Genomic DNA, 20,967 nt, shown 5'->3' with positions numbered 1-20,967 from the left:
TCTTAATCTAATGGTCTGAGTTTGATGACATTAACATTAGAATTGAGTTTATTATAAGCAGTTAAAACTATGAATTTTTATAATTGTCTAAATTATCATATAAAAACACGTATTATAGTGTTTATGAAGTATAAGCTTAAATGAAATAAATGAAAGTTAATAATAGAAAATTAGAATATTTTTCTTAATCTAATGGTCTGAGTTTGATGACATTAACATTAGAATTGAGTTTATTATAAGCAGTTAAAACTACAAATTTTTATATTTGTCTAAATTATCATATAAATACACGTTTTACAGTGTTTATGAAGTATAAGCTTAAATGAAATTAATGAAAGTTAGTAATACAAAATTTGAATTTCTTTCTTCATGTAATTGTCAGAATTTCTCGGCATTAACTTATTGTCACACTACTCTTAATTGACTATCAATTACAGTCGATAACCATTACACGTACATTGTATAAAACCATTAATATTTTCAGTATCTTCTAGTCCATTTTACATGTAGGATATTGATACTTTCCGAAGTGGTAGAAATGTGAATTCATGTCTCAGCATGCATCGAGAGATCTATGTACTGCCATCTGAAAAAATTTAGTCAGTTAAATTTATAAAATGGTTGGAGGATAAAATGTCACTACTACACACCATAAGGTGAACGAAAATCTTTTTATGACAACTAGTGTTTGGTAACCATTGAATAATTCAGAAATTAAAACAATCAAACAAAAATTAAGAGACCAACTACATTCTTAATAGAAAATATTTGAAAGAATCTTACAGTTCAAACATGAATTAAAATACAAATGTATTAATGCAAAAAGATATGAAATATAATCATATAATAGATGATAAGAAACATTAATTATGATAAGCAATCAAATATTATAAAAATCTACCAGCTGTTTTGTTGAATTTGAAGGTAAAATAATTGTAACTTTAAAATACACTCATAGGAAAATATAAAATTGATTTTTTGCAATATAGTATGACATTACTATTCTTCAGAAATAATTCTGATTTGAACATAATAATATGAAATTATTTTTGAATAAAATCACCGTAAAACATCTATTGAATCTTGACAATTTAAATTAAATCACTTTGGGATGTGGTTAAATTAAAACCTATTAATGAAATAAACATAGTAAATAATATTAAAAGATTTTTACAGCTAAGGCAAGTGTTATGAATGAAAATTTCAAGCTAAAGGTGTTTCCCAATCCTTTATTCAGAATTTTAACAAATTTCAATTGTTACACTACTATTAATTTACTATCAATTACATACAATAGCCATTTCACGTACATTGCATAAAACCTATATAATTATCAGTATCTTCTAGTTGATTTTCAACGTAGGTTGATGATATTTTCTCAAGTGGTATGAATGCGTAGTCATGTCTCAGCAAGCCTTGAGTGAATTGCTGTATTGCCATCTAAAAAAAAGTAGTCGATAAAATATGTATAATGATTAGAGAAACAATAATTATGATAAATAATAAATGATTGTACAAATCTACCAGAATGTTTAGTCGAATTTGAATATAAAATAAGTGTAACTAAAGAAGACACTTGTAGAAAAACTTAAAATTGATTCTTTTCAATATGAAATACATATGAATTTTTATAATTGTCTAAATTATCATATAAAAACACGTATTATAGTGTTTATGAAGTATAAGCTTAAATGAAATTAATGAAAGTTTATAATAGAAAATTAGAATATCTTTCTTAATCTAATGGTCTGAGTTTGATGACATTAACATTAGAATTGAGTTTATTATAAGCAGTTAAAACTATGAATTTTTATATTTGTCTAAATTATCATATAAAAACACGTTTTATAGTGTTTATGAAGTATAAGCTTAAATGAAATTAATGAAAGTTAATAATAGAAAATTAGAATATTTTTCTTAATCTAATGGTCTGAGTTTGATGTGATTAACGTGAGAATTGAGTGTTTTATAAGCAGTTAAAAATATAAATTTTTATATTTGTCTAAATTATCATATAAATACACGTTTTATAGTGTTTATGAAGTATAAGCTTAAATGAAATTAATGAAAGTTAATAATAGAAAATTAGAATATCTTTCTTAATCTAATGGTCTGAGTTTGATGACAATAACATTAGAATTGAGTTTATTATAAGCAGTTAAAACTATGAATTTGTAATAATTGTCTAAATTATCATATAAATACACGTTTTATAGTGTTTATGAAGTATAAGCTTAAATGAAATTAATGAAAGTTAGTAATACAAAATTTGAATTTCTTTCTTCATGTAATTGTCAGAATTTCTCGGCATTAACTTATTGTCACACTACTCTTAATTGACTATCAATTACAGACGATAACCATTACACGTACATTGTATAAAACCATTAATATTTTCAGTATCTTCTAGTCCATTTTACATGTAGGTTATTGATACTTTCCGAAGTGGTAGAAATGTGAATTCATGTCTCAGCATGCATCGAGTGATCTATGTACTGCCATCTGAAAAAATTTAGTCAGTTAAATTTATAAAATGGTTGGAGGATAAAATGTCACTACTACACACCATAAGGTGAACGAAAATCTTTTTATGACAACTAGTGTTTGGTAACCATTGAATAATTCAGAAATTAAAACAATCAAACAAAAATTAAGAGACCAACTACATTCTTAATAGAAAATATTTGAAAGAATCTTACAGTTCAAACATGAATTAAAATACAATTGTATTAATGCAAAAAGATATGAAATATAATCATATAATAGATGATAAGAAACATTAATTATGATAAGCAATAAAATATTATAAAAATCTACCAGCTGTTTTGTTGAATTTGAAGGTAAAATAATTGTAACTTTAAAATACACTCATAGGAAAATATAAAATTGATTTTTTGCAATATAGTATGACATTACTATTCTTCAGAAATAATTCTGATTTGAACATAATAATATGAAATTATTTTTGAATAAAATCACCGTAAAACGTCTATTGAATCTTGACAATTTAAATTAAATCACTTTGGGATGTGGTTAAATTAAAACCTATTAATGAAATAAACATAGTAAATAATATTAAAAGATTTTTACAGCTAAGGCAAGTGTTATGAATGAAAATTTCAAGCTAAAGGTGTTTCCCAATCCTTTATTCAGAATTTTAACAAATTTCAATTGTTACACTACTATTAATTTACTATCAATTACATACAATAGCCATTTCACGTACATTGCATAAAACCTATATAATTATCAGTATCTTCTAGTTGATTTTCAACGTAGGTTGATGATATTTTCTCAAGTGGTATGAATGCGTAGTCATGTCTCAGCAAGCCTTGAGTGAATTGCTGTATTGCCATCTAAAAAAAAGTAGTCGATAAAATATGTATAATGATTAGAGAAACAATAATTATGATAAATAATAAATGATTGTACAAATCTACCAGAATGTTTAGTCGAATTTGAATATAAAATAAGTGTAACTAAAGAAGACACTTGTAGAAAAACTTAAAATTGATTCTTTTCAATATGAAATACATATGAATTTTTATAATTGTCTAAATTATCATATAAAAACACGTATTATAGTGTTTATGAAGTATAAGCTTAAATGAAATTAATGAAAGTTTATAATAGAAAATTAGAATATCTTTCTTAATCTAATGGTCTGAGTTTGATGACATTAACATTAGAATTGAGTTTATTATAAGCAGTTAAAACTATGAATTTTTATATTTGTCTAAATTATCATATAAAAACACGTTTTATAGTGTTTATGAAGTATAAGCTTAAATGAAATTAATGAAAGTTAATAATAGAAAATTAGAATATTTTTCTTAATCTAATGGTCTGAGTTTGATGTGATTAACGTGAGAATTGAGTGTTTTATAAGCAGTTAAAAATATAAATTTTTATATTTGTCTAAATTATCATATAAATACACGTTTTATAGTGTTTATGAAGTATAAGCTTAAATGAAATTAATGAAAGTTAATAATAGAAAATTAGAATATCTTTCTTAATCTAATGGTCTGAGTTTGATGACAATAACATTAGAATTGAGTTTATTATAAGCAGTTAAAACTATGAATTTGTAATAATTGTCTAAATTATCATATAAATACACGTTTTATAGTGTTTATGAAGTATAAGCTTAAATGAAATTAATGAAAGTTAGTAATACAAAATTTGAATTTCTTTCTTCATGTAATTGTCAGAATTTCTCGGCATTAACTTATTGTCACACTACTCTTAATTGACTATCAATTACAGTCGATAACCATTACACGTACATTGTATAAAACCATTAATATTTTCAGTATCTTCTAGTCCATTTTACATGTAGGATATTGATACTTTCCGAAGTGGTAGAAATGTGAATTCATGTCTCAGCATGCATCGAGAGATCTATGTACTGCCATCTGAAAAAATTTAGTCAGTTAAATTTATAAAATGGTTGGAGGATAAAATGTCACTACTACACACCATAAGGTGAACGAAAATCTTTTTATGACAACTAGTGTTTGGTAACCATTGAATAATTCAGAAATTAAAACAATCAAACAAAAATTAAGAGACCAACTACATTCTTAATAGAAAATATTTGAAAGAATCTTACAGTTCAAACATGAATTAAAATACAAATGTATTAATGCAAAAAGATATGAAATATAATCATATAATAGATGATAAGAAACATTAATTATGATAAGCAATCAAATATTATAAAAATCTACCAGCTGTTTTGTTGAATTTGAAGGTAAAATAATTGTAACTTTAAAATACACTCATAGGAAAATATAAAATTGATTTTTTGCAATATAGTATGACATTACTATTCTTCAGAAATAATTCTGATTTGAACATAATAATATGAAATTATTTTTGAATAAAATCACCGTAAAACGTCTATTGAATCTTGACAATTTAAATTAAATCACTTTGGGATGTGGTTAAATTAAAACCTATTAATGAAATAAACATAGTAAATAATATTAAAAGATTTTTACAGCTAAGGCAAGTGTTATGAATGAAAATTTCAAGCTAAAGGTGTTTCCCAATCCTTTATTCAGAATTTTAACAAATTTCAATTGTTACACTACTATTAATTTACTATCAATTACATACAATAGCCATTTCACGTACATTGCATAAAACCTATATAATTATCAGTATCTTCTAGTTGATTTTCAACGTAGGTTGATGATATTTTCTCAAGTGGTATGAATGCGTAGTCATGTCTCAGCAAGCCTTGAGTGAATTGCTGTATTGCCATCTAAAAAAAAGTAGTCGATAAAATATGTATAATGATTAGAGAAACAATAATTATGATAAATAATAAATGATTGTACAAATCTACCAGAATGTTTAGTCGAATTTGAATATAAAATAAGTGTAACTAAAGAAGACACTTGTAGAAAAACTTAAAATTGATTCTTTTCAATATGAAATACATATGAATTTTTATAATTGTCTAAATTATCATATAAAAACACGTATTATAGTGTTTATGAAGTATAAGCTTAAATGAAATTAATGAAAGTTTATAATAGAAAATTAGAATATCTTTCTTAATCTAATGGTCTGAGTTTGATGACATTAACATTAGAATTGAGTTTATTATAAGCAGTTAAAACTATGAATTTTTATATTTGTCTAAATTATCATATAAAAACACGTTTTATAGTGTTTATGAAGTATAAGCTTAAATGAAATTAATGAAAGTTAATAATAGAAAATTAGAATATTTTTCTTAATCTAATGGTCTGAGTTTGATGTGATTAACGTGAGAATTGAGTGTTTTATAAGCAGTTAAAAATATAAATTTTTATATTTGTCTAAATTATCATATAAATACACGTTTTATAGTGTTTATGAAGTATAAGCTTAAATGAAATTAATGAAAGTTAATAATAGAAAATTAGAATATCTTTCTTAATCTAATGGTCTGAGTTTGATGACAATAACATTAGAATTGAGTTTATTATAAGCAGTTAAAACTATGAATTTGTAATAATTGTCTAAATTATCATATAAATACACGTTTTATAGTGTTTATGAAGTATAAGCTTAAATGAAATTAATGAAAGTTAGTAATACAAAATTTGAATTTCTTTCTTCATGTAATTGTCAGAATTTCTCGGCATTAACTTATTGTCACACTACTCTTAATTGACTATCAATTACAGACGATAACCATTACACGTACATTGTATAAAACCATTAATATTTTCAGTATCTTCTAGTCCATTTTACATGTAGGTTATTGATACTTTCCGAAGTGGTAGAAATGTGAATTCATGTCTCAGCATGCATCGAGTGATCTATGTACTGCCATCTGAAAAAATTTAGTCAGTTAAATTTATAAAATGGTTGGAGGATAAAATGTCACTACTACACACCATAAGGTGAACGAAAATCTTTTTATGACAACTAGTGTTTGGTAACCATTGAATAATTCAGAAATTAAAACAATCAAACAAAAATTAAGAGACCAACTACATTCTTAATAGAAAATATTTGAAAGAATCTTACAGTTCAAACATGAATTAAAATACAATTGTATTAATGCAAAAAGATATGAAATATAATCATATAATAGATGATAAGAAACATTAATTATGATAAGCAATAAAATATTATAAAAATCTACCAGCTGTTTTGTTGAATTTGAAGGTAAAATAATTGTAACTTTAAAATACACTCATAGGAAAATATAAAATTGATTTTTTGCAATATAGTATGACATTACTATTCTTCAGAAATAATTCTGATTTGAACATAATAATATGAAATTATTTTTGAATAAAATCACCGTAAAACGTCTATTGAATCTTGACAATTTAAATTAAATCACTTTGGGATGTGGTTAAATTAAAACCTATTAATGAAATAAACATAGTAAATAATATTAAAAGATTTTTACAGCTAAGGCAAGTGTTATGAATGAAAATTTCAAGCTAAAGGTGTTTCCCAATCCTTTATTCAGAATTTTAACAAATTTCAATTGTTACACTACTATTAATTTACTATCAATTACATACAATAGCCATTTCACGTACATTGCATAAAACCTATATAATTATCAGTATCTTCTAGTTGATTTTCAACGTAGGTTGATGATATTTTCTCAAGTGGTATGAATGCGTAGTCATGTCTCAGCAAGCCTTGAGTGAATTGCTGTATTGCCATCTAAAAAAAAGTAGTCGATAAAATATGTATAATGATTAGAGAAACAATAATTATGATAAATAATAAATGATTGTACAAATCTACCAGAATGTTTAGTCGAATTTGAATATAAAATAAGTGTAACTAAAGAAGACACTTGTAGAAAAACTTAAAATTGATTCTTTTCAATATGAAATACATATGAATTTTTATAATTGTCTAAATTATCATATAAAAACACGTATTATAGTGTTTATGAAGTATAAGCTTAAATGAAATTAATGAAAGTTTATAATAGAAAATTAGAATATCTTTCTTAATCTAATGGTCTGAGTTTGATGACATTAACATTAGAATTGAGTTTATTATAAGCAGTTAAAACTATGAATTTTTATATTTGTCTAAATTATCATATAAAAACACGTTTTATAGTGTTTATGAAGTATAAGCTTAAATGAAATTAATGAAAGTTAATAATAGAAAATTAGAATATTTTTCTTAATCTAATGGTCTGAGTTTGATGTGATTAACGTGAGAATTGAGTGTTTTATAAGCAGTTAAAAATATAAATTTTTATATTTGTCTAAATTATCATATAAATACACGTTTTATAGTGTTTATGAAGTATAAGCTTAAATGAAATTAATGAAAGTTAATAATAGAAAATTAGAATATCTTTCTTAATCTAATGGTCTGAGTTTGATGACAATAACATTAGAATTGAGTTTATTATAAGCAGTTAAAACTATGAATTTGTAATAATTGTCTAAATTATCATATAAATACACGTTTTATAGTGTTTATGAAGTATAAGCTTAAATGAAATTAATGAAAGTTAGTAATACAAAATTTGAATTTCTTTCTTCATGTAATTGTCAGAATTTCTCGGCATTAACTTATTGTCACACTACTCTTAATTGACTATCAATTACAGACGATAACCATTACACGTACATTGTATAAAACCATTAATATTTTCAGTATCTTCTAGTCCATTTTACATGTAGGTTATTGATACTTTCCGAAGTGGTAGAAATGTGAATTCATGTCTCAGCATGCATCGAGTGATCTATGTACTGCCATCTGAAAAAATTTAGTCAGTTAAATTTATAAAATGGTTGGAGGATAAAATGTCACTACTACACACCATAAGGTGAACGAAAATCTTTTTATGACAACTAGTGTTTGGTAACCATTGAATAATTCAGAAATTAAAACAATCAAACAAAAATTAAGAGACCAACTACATTCTTAATAGAAAATATTTGAAAGAATCTTACAGTTCAAACATGAATTAAAATACAATTGTATTAATGCAAAAAGATATGAAATATAATCATATAATAGATGATAAGAAACATTAATTATGATAAGCAATAAAATATTATAAAAATCTACCAGCTGTTTTGTTGAATTTGAAGGTAAAATAATTGTAACTTTAAAATACACTCATAGGAAAATATAAAATTGATTTTTTGCAATATAGTATGACATTACTATTCTTCAGAAATAATTCTGATTTGAACATAATAATATGAAATTATTTTTGAATAAAATCACCGTAAAACGTCTATTGAATCTTGACAATTTAAATTAAATCACTTTGGGATGTGGTTAAATTAAAACCTATTAATGAAATAAACATAGTAAATAATATTAAAAGATTTTTACAGCTAAGGCAAGTGTTATGAATGAAAATTTCAAGCTAAAGGTGTTTCCCAATCCTTTATTCAGAATTTTAACAAATTTCAATTGTTACACTACTATTAATTTACTATCAATTACATACAATAGCCATTTCACGTACATTGCATAAAACCTATATAATTATCAGTATCTTCTAGTTGATTTTCAACGTAGGTTGATGATATTTTCTCAAGTGGTATGAGTGCGTAGTCATGTCTCAGCAAGCCTTGAGTGATCTGCTGTATTGCCATCTAAAAAAAAGTAGTCGATAAAATATGTATAATGATTAGAGAAACAATAATTATGATAAATAATAAATGATTGTACAAATCTACCAGAATGTTTAGTCGAATTTGAATATAAAATAAGTGTAACTAAAGAAGACACTTGTAGAAAAACTTAAAATTGATTCTTTTCAATATGAAATACATATGAATTTTTATAATTGTCTAAATTATCATATAAAAACACGTATTATAGTGTTTATGAAGTATAAGCTTAAATGAAATTAATGAAAGTTTATAATAGAAAATTAGAATATCTTTCTTAATCTAATGGTCTGAGTTTGATGACATTAACATTAGAATTGAGTTTATTATAAGCAGTTAAAACTATGAATTTTTATATTTGTCTAAATTATCATATAAAAACACGTTTTATAGTGTTTATGAAGTATAAGCTTAAATGAAATTAATGAAAGTTAATAATAGAAAATTAGAATATTTTTCTTAATCTAATGGTCTGAGTTTGATGTGATTAACGTGAGAATTGAGTGTTTTATAAGCAGTTAAAAATATAAATTTTTATATTTGTCTAAATTATCATATAAATACACGTTTTATAGTGTTTATGAAGTATAAGCTTAAATGAAATTAATGAAAGTTAATAATAGAAAATTAGAATATCTTTCTTAATCTAATGGTCTGAGTTTGATGACAATAACATTAGAATTGAGTTTATTATAAGCAGTTAAAACTATGAATTTGTAATAATTGTCTAAATTATCATATAAATACACGTTTTATAGTGTTTATGAAGTATAAGCTTAAATGAAATTAATGAAAGTTAGTAATACAAAATTTGAATTTCTTTCTTCATGTAATTGTCAGAATTTCTCGGCATTAACTTATTGTCACACTACTCTTAATTGACTATCAATTACAGACGATAACCATTACACGTACATTGTATAAAACCATTAATATTTTCAGTATCTTCTAGTCCATTTTACATGTAGGTTATTGATACTTTCCGAAGTGGTAGAAATGTGAATTCATGTCTCAGCATGCATCGAGTGATCTATGTACTGCCATCTGAAAAAATTTAGTCTGTTAAATTTATAAAATGGTTGGAGGATAAAATGTCACTACTACACACCATAAGGTGAACGAAAATCTTTTTATGACAACTAGTGTTTGGTAACCATTGAATAATTCAGAAATTAAAACAATCAAACAAAAATTAAGAGACCAACTACATTCTTAATAGAAAATATTTGAAAGAATCTTACAGTTCAAACATGAATTAAAATACAATTGTATTAATGCAAAAAGATATGAAATATAATCATATAATAGATGATAAGAAACATTAATTATGATAAGCAATAAAATATTATAAAAATCTACCAGCTGTTTTGTTGAATTTGAAGGTAAAATAATTGTAACTTTAAAATACACTCATAGGAAAATATAAAATTGATTTTTTGCAATATAGTATGACATTACTATTCTTCAGAAATAATTCTGATTTGAACATAATAATATGAAATTATTTTTGAATAAAATCACCGTAAAACGTCTATTGAATCTTGACAATTTAAATTAAATCACTTTGGGATGTGGTTAAATTAAAACCTATTAATGAAATAAACATAGTAAATAATATTAAAAGATTTTTACAGCTAAGGCAAGTGTTATGAATGAAAATTTCAAGCTAAAGGTGTTTCCCAATCCTTTATTCAGAATTTTAACAAATTTCAATTGTTACACTACTATTAATTTACTATCAATTACATACAATAGCCATTTCACGTACATTGCATAAAACCTATATAATTATCAGTATCTTCTAGTTGATTTTCAACGTAGGTTGATGATATTTTCTCAAGTGGTATGAATGCGTAGTCATGTCTCAGCAAGCCTTGAGTGATCTGCTGTATTGCCATCTAAAAAAAAGTAGTCGATTAAATATGTATTATGATTAGAGAAACAATAATTATGATAAATAATAAATGATTGTACAAATCTACCAGAATGTTTAGTCGAATTTGAATATAAAATAAGTGTAACTAAAGAAGACACTTGTAGAAAAACTTAAAATTGATTCTTTTCAATATGAAATACATATGAATTTTTATAATTGTCTAAATTATCATATAAAAACACGTATTATAGTGTTTATGAAGTATAAGCTTAAATGAAATTAATGAAAGTTAATAATAGAAAATTAGAATATCTTTCTTAATCTAATGGTCTGAGTTTGATGACATTAACATTAGAATTGAGTTTATTATAAGCAGTTAAAACTATGAATTTTTATATTTGTCTAAATTATCATATAAAAACACGTTTTATAGTGTTTATGAAGTATAAGCTTAAATGAAATTAATGAAAGTTAATAATAGAAAATTAGAATATCTTTCTTAATCTAATGGTCTGAGTTTGATGACATTAACATTAGAATTGAGTTTATTATAAGCAGTTAAAACTATGAATTTTTATATTTGTCTAAATTATCATATAAAAACACGTTTTATAGTGTTTATGAAGTATAAGCTTAAATGAAATTAATGAAAGTTAATAATAGAAAATTAGAATATCTTTCTTAATCTAATGGTCTGAGTTTGATGTGACTAACGTGAGAATTGAGTGTTTTATAAGCAGTTAAAAATATAAATTTTTATATTTGTCTAAATTATCATATAAATACACGTTTTATAGTGTTTATGAAGTATAAGCTTAAATGAAATTAATGAAAGTTAGTAATACAAAATTTGAATTTCTTTCTTCATGTAATTGTCACAATTTCTCGGCATTAACTTATTTTCACACTACTCTTAATTGACTATCAATTACAGACGATAACCATTACACGTACATTGTATAAAACCATTAATATTTTCAGTATCTTCTAGTCCATTTTACATGTAGGTTATTGATACTTTCCGAAGTGGTAGAAATGTGAATTCATGTCTCAGCATGCATCGAGAGATCTATGTACTGCCATCTGAAAAAATTTAGTCAGTTAAATTTATAAAATGGTTGGAGGATAAAATGTCACTACTACACACCATAAGGTGAACGAAAATCTTTTTATGACAACTAGTGTTTGGTAACCATTGAATAATTCAGAAATTAAAACAATCAAACAAAAATTAAGAGACCAACTACATTCTTAATAGAAAATATTTGAAAGAATCTTACAGTTCAAACATGAATTAAAATACAATTGTATTAATGCAAAAAGATATGAAATATAATCATATAATAGATGATAAGAAACATTAATTATGATAAGCAATCAAATATTATAAAAATCTACCAGCTGTTTTGTTGAATTTGAAGGTAAAATAATTGTAACTTTAAAATACACTCATAGGAAAATATAAAATTGATTTTTTGCAATATAGTATGACATTACTATTCTTCAGAAATAATTCTGATTTGAACATAATAATATGAAATTATTTTTGAATAAAATCACCGTAAAACATCTATTGAATCTTGACAATTTAAATTAAATCACTTTGGGATGTGGTTAAATTAAAACCTATTAATGAAATAAATATAGTAAATAATATTAAAAGATTTTTACAGCTAAGGAAAGTGTTATGAATGAAAATTTCAAGCTAAAGGTGTTTCCCAATCCTTTATTCAGAATTTTAACAAATTTCAATTGTTACACTACTATTAATTTACTATCAATTACATACAATAGCCATTTCACGTACATTGCATAAAACCTATATAATTATCAGTATCTTCTAGTTGATTTTCAACGTAGGTTGATGATATTTTCTCAAGTGGTATGAATGCGTAGTCATGTCTCAGCAAGCCTTGAGTGATCTGCTGTATTGCCATCTAAAAAAAAGTAGTCGATTAAATATGTATTATGATTAGAGAAACAATAATTATGATAAATAATAAATGATTGTACAAATCTACCAGAATGTTTAGTCGAATTTGAATATAAAATAAGTGTAACTAAAGAAGACACTTGTAGAAAAACTTAAAATTGATTCTTTTCAATATGAAATACATATGAATTTTTATAATTGTCTAAATTATCATATAAAAACACGTATTATAGTGTTTATGAAGTATAAGCTTAAATGAAATTAATGAAAGTTAATAATAGAAAATTAGAATATCTTTCTTAATCTAATGGTCTGAGTTTGATGACATTAACATTAGAATTGAGTTTATTATAAGCAGTTAAAACTATGAATTTTTATATTTGTCTAAATTATCATATAAAAACACGTTTTATAGTGTTTATGAAGTATAAGCTTAAATGAAATTAATGAAAGTTAATAATAGAAAATTAGAATATCTTTCTTAATCTAATGGTCTGAGTTTGATGACATTAACATTAGAATTGAGTTTATTATAAGCAGTTAAAACTATGAATTTTTATATTTGTCTAAATTATCATATAAAAACACGTTTTATAGTGTTTATGAAGTATAAGCTTAAATGAAATTAATGAAAGTTAATAATAGAAAATTAGAATATCTTTCTTAATCTAATGGTCTGAGTTTGATGTGACTAACGTGAGAATTGAGTGTTTTATAAGCAGTTAAAAATATAAATTTTTATATTTGTCTAAATTATCATATAAATACACGTTTTATAGTGTTTATGAAGTATAAGCTTAAATGAAATTAATGAAAGTTAGTAATACAAAATTTGAATTTCTTTCTTCATGTAATTGTCACAATTTCTCGGCATTAACTTATTTTCACACTACTCTTAATTGACTATCAATTACAGACGATAACCATTACACGTACATTGTATAAAACCATTAATATTTTCAGTATCTTCTAGTCCATTTTACATGTAGGTTATTGATACTTTCCGAAGTGGTAGAAATGTGAATTCATGTCTCAGCATGCATCGAGAGATCTATGTACTGCCATCTGAAAAAATTTAGTCAGTTAAATTTATAAAATGGTTGGAGGATAAAATGTCACTACTACACACCATAAGGTGAACGAAAATCTTTTTATGACAACTAGTGTTTGGTAACCATTGAATAATTCAGAAATTAAAACAATCAAACAAAAATTAAGAGACCAACTACATTCTTAATAGAAAATATTTGAAAGAATCTTACAGTTCAAACATGAATTAAAATACAAATGTATTAATGCAAAAAGATATGAAATATAATCATATAATAGATGATAAGAAACATTAATTATGATAAGCAATCAAATATTATAAAAATCTACCAGCTGTTTTGTTGAATTTGAAGGTAAAATAATTGTAACTTTAAAATACACTCATAGGAAAATATAAAATTGATTTTTTGCAATATAGTATGACATTACTATTCTTCAGAAATAATTCTGATTTGAACATAATAATATGAAATTATTTTTGAATAAAATCACCGTAAAACATCTATTGAATCTTGACAATTTAAATTAAATCACTTTGGGATGTGGTTAAATTAAAACCTATTAATGAAATAAATATAGTAAATAATATTAAAAGATTTTTACAGCTAAGGAAAGTGTTATGAATGAAAATTTCAAGCTAAAGGTGTTTCCCAATCCTTTATTCAGAATTTTAACAAATTTCAATTGTTACACTACTATTAATTTACTATCAATTACATACAATAGCCATTTCACGTACATTGCATAAAACCTATATAATTATCAGTATCTTCTAGTTGATTTTCAACGTAGGTTGATGATATTTTCTCAAGTGGTATGAATGCGTAGTCATGTCTCAGCAAGCCTTGAGTGATCTGCTGTATTGCCATCTAAAAAAAAGTAGTCGATTAAATATGTATTATGATTAGAGAAACAATAATTATGATAAATAATAAATGATTGTACAAATCTACCAGAATGTTTAGTCGAATTTGAATATAAAATAAGTGTAACTAAAGAAGACACTTGTAGAAAAACTTAAAATTGATTCTTTTCAATATGAAATACATATGAATTTTTATAATTGTCTAAATTATCATATAAAAACACGTATTATAGTGTTTATGAAGTATAAGCTTAAATGAAATTAATGAAAGTTAATAATAGAAAATTAGAATATCTTTCTTAATCTAATGGTCTGAGTTTGATGACATTAACATTAGAATTGAGTTTATTATAAGCAGTTAAAACTATGAATTTTTATATTTGTCTAAATTATCATATAAAAACACGTTTTATAGTGTTTATGAAGTATAAGCTTAAATGAAATTAATGAAAGTTAATAATAGAAAATTAGAATATCTTTCTTAATCTAATGGTCTGAGTTTGATGACATTAACATTAGAATTGAGTTTATTATAAGCAGTTAAAACTATGAATTTTTATATTTGTCTAAATTATCATATAAAAACACGTTTTATAGTGTTTATGAAGTATAAGCTTAAATGAAATTAATGAAAGTTAATAATAGAAAATTAGAATATCTTTCTTAATCTAATGGTCTGAGTTTGATGACATTAACATTAGAATTGAGTTTATTATAAGCAGTTAAAACTATGAATTTTTATATTTGTCTAAATTATCATATAAAAACACGTTTTATAGTGTTTATGAAGTATAAGCTTAAATGAAATTAATGAAAGTTAATAATAGAAAATTTGAATTTCTTTCTTCATGTAATTGTCACAATTTCTCGGCATTAACTTATTGTCACACTACTCTTAATTGACTATCAATTACAGACGATAACCATTACACGTACATTGTATAAAACCATTAATATTTTCAGTATCTTCTAGTCCATTTTACATGTAGGTTATTGATACTTTCCGAAGTGGTAGAAATGTGAATTCATGTCTCAGCATGCATCGAGAGATCTATGTACTGCCATCTGAAAAAATTTAGTCAGTTAAATTTATAAAATGGTTGGAGGATAAAATGTCACTACTACACACCATAAGGTGAACGAAAATCTTTTTATGACAACTAGTGTTTGGTAACCATTGAATAATTCAGAAATTAAAACAATCAAACAAAAATTAAGAGACCAACTACATTCTTAATAGAAAATATTTGAAAGAATCTTACAGTTCAAACATGAATTAAAATACAAATGTATTAATGCAAAAAGATATGAAATATAATCATATAATAGATGATAAGAAACATTAATTATGATAAGCAATCAAATATTATAAAAATCTACCAGCTGTTTTGTTGAATTTGAAGGTAAAATAATTGTAACTTTAAAATACACTCATAGGAAAATATAAAATTGATTTTTTGCAATATAGTATGACATTACTATTCTTCAGAAATAATTCTGATTTGAACATAATAATATGAAATTATTTTTGAATAAAATCACCGTAAAACGTCTATTGAATCTTGACAATTTAAATTAAATCACTTTGGGATGTGGATAAATTAAAACCTATTAATGAAATAAATATAGTAAATAATATTAAAAGATTTTTACAGCTAAGGAAAGTGTTATGAATGAAAATTTCAAGCTAAAGGTGTTTCCCAATCCTTTATTCAGAATTTTAACAAATTTCAATTGTTACACTACTATTAATTTACTATCAATTACATACAATAGCCATTTCACATACATTGCATAAAACCTATATAATTATCAGTATCTTCTAGTTGATTTTCAACGTAGGTTGATGATTTTTTCTCAAGTGGTATGAATGCGTAGTCATGTCTCAGCAAGCCTTGAGTGATCTGCTGTATTGCCATCTAAAAAAAAGTAGTCGATTAAATATGTATAATGATTAGAGAAACAATAATTATGATAAATAATAAATGATTGTACAAATCTACCAGAATGTTTTGTCGAATATGAATATAAAATAAGTGTAACTAAAGAAGACACTTGTAGAAAAACTTAAAATTGATTCTTTTCAATATGAAATACATATGAATTTTTATAATTGTCTAAATTATCATATAAAAACACGTATTATAGTGTTTATGAAATATAAGCTTAAATGAAATTAATGAAAGTTAATAATAGAAAATTAGAATATCTTTCTTAATCTAATGGTCTGAGTTTGATGACATTAACATTAGAATTGAGTTTATTATAAGCAGTTAAAACTATGAATTTTTATATTTGTCTAAATTATCATATAAAAACACGTTTTATAGTGTTTATGAAGTATAAGCTTAAATGAAATTAATGAAAGTTAATAATAGAAAATTAGAATATCTTTCTTAATCTAATGGTCTGAGTTTGATGACATTAACATTAGAATTGAGTTTATTATAAGCAGTTAAAACTATGAATTTTTATATTTGTCTAAATTATCATATAAATACACGTTTTATAGTGTTTATGAAGTATAAGCTTAAATGAAATTAATGAAAGTTAGTAATACAAAATTTGAATTTCTTTCTTCATGTAATTGTCAGAATTTCTCGGCATTAACTTATTGTCACACAACTCTTAATTAACTATCAATTACAGTCGATAACCATTACACGTACATTGTATACAACCATTAATATTTTCAGTAACTTCTAGTCCATTTTACATGTAGGATATTGATACTTTCCGAAGTGGTAGAAATGTGAATTCATGTCTCACCATGCATCGAGTGATCTATGTACTGCCATCTGAAAATATTTAGTCTGTTAAATTTATAAAATGGTTGGAGGATAAAATGTCACTACTACACACCATAAGGTGAACGAAAATCTTTTTATGACAACTACTGTTTGGTAACCATTGAATAATTCAGAAATTAAAACAATCAAACAAAAACTAAGAGACCAACTACATTCTTAATAGAAAATATTTGAAAGAATCTTACAATTGAAACATGAATTAAAATACAAATGTATAAATGCAAAAAGATATGAAATATAATCATATAATAGATGATAAGAAACATTAATTATGATAAGCAATCAAATATTATAAAAATCTACCAGCTGTTTTGTTGAATTTGAAGGTAAAATAATTGTAACTTTAAAATACACTCATAGGAAAATATAAAATTGATTTTTTGCAATATAGTATGACATTACTATTCTTCAGAAATAATTCTGATTTGAACATAATAATATGAAATTATTTTTGAATAAAATCACCGTAAAACATCTATTGAATCTTGACAATTTAAATTAAATCACTTTGGGATGTGGTTAAATTAAAACCTATTAATGAAATAAATATAGTAAATAATATTAAAAGATTTTTACAGCTAAGGCAAGTGTTATGAATGAAAATTTCAAACTAAAGGTGTTTCCCAATCCTTTATTCAGAATTTTAACAAATTTCAATTGTTACACTACTATTAATTTACTATCAATTACATTCAATAGCCATTTAACGTACATTGCATAAAACCTATATAATTATCAGTATCTTCTAGTTGATTTTCAACGTAGGTTGATGATATTTTCTCAAGTGGTATGAATGCGTAGTCATGTCTCAGCAAGCCTTGAGTGATCTGCTGTATTGCCATCTAAAAAAAAGTAGTCGATTAAATATGTATAATGATTAGAGAAACAATAATTATGATAAATAATAAATGATTGTACAAATCTACCAGAATGTTTTGTCGAATTTGAATATAAAATAAGTGTAACTAAAGAAGACACTTGTAGAAAAACTTAAAATTGATTCTTTTCAATATGAAATACATATGAATTTTTATAATTGTCTAAATTATCATATAAAAACACGTATTATAGTGTTTATGAAGTATAAGCTTAAATGAAATTAATGAAAGTAACAAAAATATTTTAAAATACTTTATTGAGGTCATGTATAAATATGATACATATTTATAATTGTTATCTATATACATATAATTAACCTAGGCGTTTGCGTGTCAGAAACGACAGAAGCGTATAGTTTGGAAGTTTTGAATCTACTATAGTTCAGTCTTTTTTATTTTGATAAACTCTTAATCTTACATGGGCCATAAACATTCAACTATAAATTTAATTTAATGGTCGGTTTTACTGGTGTTAGTTTTTGTTATTTTTAGATTTCGACAATCGTTGGTTTTTTTATTTTATTTTAGGCACTATCTATTTTTTGTATTTTTTTGATAGGTATTCTTTTTGAAAAAAACATTTTTTTTTATCAATCACTAACCAAAAGTAAATTATTAATATAAATTAATAAGATTTTCTTTATATGGCATACCGCCTAAAGACGTGTGTGAGAGATAAGCCCCTACAAGTATTTCATTGGGAAAAATTATGGAAATTGATAAACGGTCCAAAAATTATTGGCCTTCCCCAATGTAAAAACATAAAATTAAAATTAAACGAAATATATTTTAGATATATAAAAATATAAAATAATCATATTACAAAAAGTAACAAACTATTATTTTATACTTTTCTTTTTCTTGCTTTTTGATGGGCAAATGTGTTAATAGTATCATTGAAATCTATTTTTTCAACCATTTCTGCTTCAATGCTACATATTGCTATTGCATTCAGTCTTTCCTCCTTCATGGTTGACCTCAAATAGGATTTTACCATTTTAAGTACAGAAAAAGCTCTTTCGCCTGAGCTGTTTGAAACTGCTGTACTAAGGTACATACGCATAACTATTTCTAAATTTGGAAACATACACTCTAATTGATCGCATTGATTATTACTATTTAAAATGTCCGATATTATTTAAATAAAAATAACATCAGGATAGTATTGTGCTTATTGTCAATAATTATTTTACAGATTGTACAATTTTTCTAGTTTAAAAAAAAAATATAAGGATAGTAAGTAGTGCCCGTGCCCCTAAATCCGTGGTTGTGTAGGCTGAAGCATACACTGCTTACGCCTTAATCCGGGCCTGGGTATACTTGTTGAAAAAACATTTCTTTTTAATCAATTACTAACCAAACGTAAATTATTAATATAAATTAATAAGATTTCCTTTATATGGCATACCGCCTAATGACGAGTGTGAGAGATAAGCCCCCTACAAGTATTTCATTGGGAAAAATTATGGAAAATGATAAACGGTCCAAAAATTATTGGCCTTCCCCTTGTAGAAATATTTTAGCTACTTGCCTGCTCATTAGGTATACGGTACACCACCGTCTCATTTGGACACAAATTAATTTGTTTTATTACAGAATGACATGTCAAACATTTAAAATAGCCTAAAATAAGAAGGTATAAAATAAATAGTTAACGACAATAAAATTCATGTACGAAATACGAATAATACTATAATAGAGATTACATCGCGCGCAGACTGAGTAGGTACCTATAGTTATTTCGTAAAAGCATGCAAATAAGTGCTAGCTAGTACACGATGAAAATAAAAAAATCATTTTATAAACAACCAGCTAAAAACGATCAACTATTGAATACCTACCAATAAAATCGTATTATTGCAACATATAAGGTACCAGCCACTAAACATATTAATAGGTAAGTTTATGTATAATATTTCTAGGTCTTAAATGGTCAATATTTCTTTTTTTTAATTAATAATATATTTACGCATTTATATTTATTTGTGTGTGTGTGTGTGTGTGTGTGTGTTACGGTAAATGATATTATATCGGAAATTAACGTTATTTACCTACGAATGAGGGAATTATCGTTATTTTCTTGTGAAGACTAAGAATGATAGTATAAACTTATATCCCAATATTCCACCCCAGAACCAATTCTAAATTACGCCACCGGGAATATGGTTTTATTAAATACAATTACACACGCCAAGAAATAGCTGTTTACGAAGAAAATCTATTAGACATGGACAATGTGATAAAATTAGCTGATGGTAGACTACAGTTGACACTGAGGTCTGAGAGAAGCAGCTAGTAATTATTCGGTTGCGGGCCCTTGAAGGTACCAGCGTTGCTATTGCAAGACTGGTTATAATAATAAGCATTGTGCTTGCCGTGGGGCTGAACAATTATGTAATAGTAAATATCATGGCAGTATAACTTGTAAAAATA

Source organism: Rhopalosiphum padi, chromosome 3, assembly GCF_020882245.1.
Source record: "Rhopalosiphum padi isolate XX-2018 chromosome 3, ASM2088224v1, whole genome shotgun sequence".
Classification (NCBI taxonomy): Eukaryota; Metazoa; Arthropoda; class Insecta; order Hemiptera; family Aphididae; genus Rhopalosiphum; species Rhopalosiphum padi.
The sequence above is the reverse complement of the archived record's forward strand: the minus strand, read 5'-3'. Positions refer to the sequence as shown.